This window comes from Nannospalax galili, unplaced genomic scaffold (genome assembly GCF_000622305.1).
Source record: "Nannospalax galili isolate Female #2095 unplaced genomic scaffold, S.galili_v1.0 scaffold525, whole genome shotgun sequence".
Classification (NCBI taxonomy): Eukaryota; Metazoa; Chordata; class Mammalia; order Rodentia; family Spalacidae; genus Nannospalax; species Nannospalax galili.
The window spans coordinates 1,924,767-1,929,370 of NW_008353937.1; positions in this window are offsets into that span (position 1 = coordinate 1,924,767).

Below are 4,604 nucleotides of genomic sequence, written 5' to 3' on the forward strand. Positions count from 1 at the left end.
CCCGCGGCGCAGCCCCTTTCTCCTGGTGTCACTCGGGCCCGTCGAAGGCTCGCCGGCCAACTTCGAGACCCGCTACCGGGCTTTCCTCGATCGGAGACCCGGGCCGCCCTGGCACCGGGCTTAGGCAGGCACCGGGGCTAGCCCGGACCCCGGGGGGGCGCGTGTCGGCCTCTGGAGAACCCCGGTGAAGGCGGACGGGGCAGACTCCTGGGCAGCCCGGTGAGGCGCCCGGAGGCCGTGCGTGTTCGCGGGTGTCAGCTGTGACCCCGTGGGGAGAGGGCCGGCTTTCCCCGCCGGGTCCCCTCGGTCGGTCTGCTGATGTGTCTGCGTTTTGGAGACGGGAGGTGGTGGCTCGGGGCGGTTGGGAGCTGCGTTGACATCCGGGAGCCAGCCAGCCTGAGGGCAACCTGTTTGAGCACTCCCTGGAGAAGTGCCTTTCAGTCCCTTTGACCTTGACCCACCGTTGGAAGAAGTACCTGTTTGGTCTGGATTAAAGCAACCGGTGCCCACACACCTAAATAAGTGCTCACTGTGCTTCTGTATGGGGCTGCTGTCGGCTGTTGTGTGTTTTGTTTTTTGTTTTTTTTTTTAAATGCTGTATGGGCCTCTGAATCAACCGGTTCATTTTGGTCACTGGCAGCTTTGAAGATGGCTGCTGGTGCGTGGGCCTCTGCATTGTGGCCTGAGGGAGAGAGAGTCCCCTCTAACCAGAAAGCGCTGGGTGACAGAGGAAAAGCCTGTCGGATAATTCTTGGCTAATGGCAGGCCGGGAAGGAACCCAAGTTTCAGGTGGGCCAGCATACTGTAATTACAAGGCTGAAGTGCAGTTCCATTTTATTCAACACACCACAGCTTTTAATTTTTTTAAAAAGGACTTTTTTTTGCTTGTTTTTGTTTTTTTTTTTTTTTAGCAGAATCTCATCAATGAGATGGTCAGATTTCCAAATTCAGAATAATAGAAAGATACCTGATCTGAACTCTAGAAGTTACAGTTTTGCTACAGCCAATCTTAATACCAAGTAAATAGTAAATTAACTTTAAAAATAGAGCCACAGTGGGGCCCTTGTGTCTCTTACAAGTGCTGTTACGTATGTGCGAGGTTAGGAATGTACCCATTTCACCGTTGCTGCACTATTGGGTGGAGTTAATGGTTTAGGATAGGAGGCTTCTCCATTGATCCTGACACCTCACAGTCAGTTACTGTGGGGTTCCCCCTGTCTAAGGACCCACAACTGTATCTGTGGGACTGCCCCCTGCAAGGGGGTGTTCCTGTGGGTTCACTTCCTCACATGCGTTACATCACAGGCATTTGCTACAAAATAACCTCTGTCCTGGAATGAGGCCCCCACCTCACTGGTCTCTAGCGCTGTGCAGTTTCCATCCCCCTTCACCCCCACTCCCAGCTGTCTCCCAGGATGTGATGGTATCTCCTTTAGCCACTGCAGCCTGAAGGCCTGTGCCTGGAATAGGGCTGCCAAGGACTGGAAAGGCACAGCAGGTGGCTGAGTACTTGTGCAAAATCTCCTCCGGTAGCTTGTGGAAGAATTTAAATAAGTGTGCAAAAGAAGGTGTAAAAGCTTTGACTCTTAAGACTTAATGTGGTCTTAAGAAGCAACATTTTGTACCTTTCGCTTTCTGTCTGAAGCTTTTTTGGTCTTTTTGAGACAGGGTCTCCCTGTAGGCCCAGCTGTCCTGAAACTCACAATGTAGACCAGGCTGGCCTTGATCGCACAGAGATCCGCCTGCCTCTGCCTCCCAAGGGCTGGGATTAAAGGCCTCGGGTACCACACCTGGCTTGTTTTGTGTTTCCAGGTGGGGTTTCACTGTGTTGACTAGGCCAGCCTGGAATTCACAGAGATCTGCCTCTGCCTCCCTAGTACTGGAATTACAGGTGTGTGACACCAAGCTGTCTCTCTAAAGTTTTAGCACTATCTTTGGATTTATTCTATATGAGTTAAGCCACTTTGATGTAGCCAGTCTGATAAAATGTTTCTATTTAATTTTCAAAAAATTTGTGAATTGCTATTGTAGAAAATGTAACATGTGGTATTTAAAGTCTCCACTGTGAGGTGATTGTATAACGAGGCTACATAGCACTGTCTGTGTTTGTCCAGAGCTGGTAGCCGCCCTGTTTCCCATCTTGGCTTCCCAGCTGCCCTTTCCGTTTCCTCAGGGACATGTCCTAAAGCTGGTTCTAGATCTGTCATTTCATCCTGACACATAAGTGTGCATGTATGTTCAGGGATGTTGTTTATTCCATTTTGATTTTTTTTTTTTTTGAGACAAGGTCTCTCTGTAGCTCCAGCTGGTCTGGAGCTCGCTGTGTAAACCAGGCTGGCTTCCATCTCACAGAGATCTACCTGCCTCTGCTTCCTGGGTGCTGGGGTTACAACCTGTGCCAACCTGCCGGGTCAGTGCATGTATATTTGAACATGGCCCAGTGTCATCATTACACCTGGTGGTCATTAGTCTTCTGAGCCTCAAAAATGAGATTGCAGTTGGTTTCAGAATCTGAATTTCAGGGTGTTGGAGAGATGACTGAGCAGTTAAGGGCACTGGCTGCTCTTAAGAGGACCTGGGTTCAGTTCCCCAGCACCCACATGGTAGCTACCTGCTGTCTGTAACTCCAGTTCCAGGGGATCTGACTTCCGAGGGCATTGTACGACATGGCGTGCTTACACACATGCAGGTAATACATTCATACACATAAAATATGTTTAAAAAGAATCTGATCTGGCTGGAGAGATGGCTCAGTGGTTAAGAACACTGGTTGTTCTTGCAGAAGATCTGGGTTCGAATCCCAGCACCCACATGGCAGCTAACAACTGTCCGTAACTCCATTTCCAGGGGATCAGGATCCGACAGCCTCTTCTGTCCGCCTCAGGCATTGCACGACATGGGTGCACTTACCTACATGCAGACAATACATGCATACACATAAAAATACAATATTAAAAAAAAATAAAAAGAATCTGAATTTTAGTAAAGATAACATAAATTTGGGTTTCTTCTAAATCTTTGTAGTTTTTGTTTTGTTTTGTTTTTTGAAGAAAATTCTCCTGGACTGGAGAGATGGCTCCTCTTGCAGAGGGCCCAGGTTCAATTCCCAGCACCCACGAAGTGGCTAGCAAATGTCTGTAACTCCAGTTTCAGGGGATGAAATGCCCCCTTAGGACCCCCACGGGCATTGCACGACATGGGTGCACTTACACACATGTAGGCAATACATTCATACACAAAGTAAAAATAATAAGTTTAAATATATATAAAGAAAACACTCTCCCTGTGTCACCCGGGCTGGCTTTGTATTCACTGTGTGCTCTAGATAGGCCTTGGGCTTCTGGAGAGTCCCCCTGTCTCAGCCTCCTGAGTGCTGGGATTACAGATGTGAGCCACCACACCAGTTCCTTCTAAGTGTGAGGCCTTGGAAAATGAGGCCCCTGCCCCACTTGTCCTCCATTTTTTGACTCCAAGCCGACATTAAAGGTCTTAAAAATCTCTTCTGAGAGTACTTCTCTCCCTCGAGTTTCCCTTTCTTTGATCGGTTCTGAGTGACTTCACATTCACAGCCCTCCTTCCTGGTGTCCTGTTCTGCGAGTGGCTGACGGAGACTCATCTGCTCCTGTTTGATTCTGACCCTGTCATCCTGAGTGTTTGTTACCTGAGTGCACAGGTTACTCTGTATGTAAGTTTAGCTGTAGCAGGAGCCTGTTTCAGTGCAGGTGACAGATGGTGTATGCAGGTGGGATGATGTGTGTGGCCCTTGTACAGTTTATATCTGACAGTCAGCAAAGGTGTTTTGGGTTCGGCATGAGGTGAGGAGCCGTGCTGTCCTCGGCTGCCCCCCTTATCTGCCTGTGCATGGTGAACTTCACCCCTGCGGAGTTGCTATCTCGTGGGCAGTGGGGATGGCGGCATATGCGTGTCCTGGCCCAGACCGAGCTGGGTGCCATGGCTGTGCTGTCTTTTTTCACTCTGGCTGGTTAAAGTCAAGCTCTTGCTGTGGTGAAATAGCATCAGCTACAACTAATTTTTCCGCTTTTACCCCCCAAACTGAAGAACCCGAAGTCCCTCCTATTCCCTGGTCCCTTGCACCTTGTGACTGAGTAACTGTGCCTTCTAGTTGACACTCCAGGAGAGGCCTTACCTGTTCATCATCTAAACTGGGAGCGTTAGCCAGTCAGATGAGGTGCTGGGATTTCCTTCCCTGGGAGCAGGTATGTAGGATGTCAGATAGCCTGGAAGGGCCAGTCTGTAAGGCTGCCCTGGGGCTCGGGGATAACAGGCTTGGACTTCTGTAGCTGCTTCACACCCAGGGCTCTGCACCTTTGGGGTCCTCATGCCTTAAGATCATGTGGCGTCCTTGAGAGGCCATACTAAAAGGTGCCAATCACAGTCCCCAGTAGGGGGCCACCAGGAATTCTGGAGGCAGCTAGACCCCCTTTGTCTGCTCAGAACACTACACAGTCCTGCTCTTGGGGTGCTAGACCAGGATCTGGGAACCTGGTTTTCCTGAAAAATCTCAGCAGGAACAGTGGTCATCAGATCGGGCCTTGTCCTCCTTGGCATGTGTGGGCTGTCCGTTTCCCATGTGGGTCTCAGTT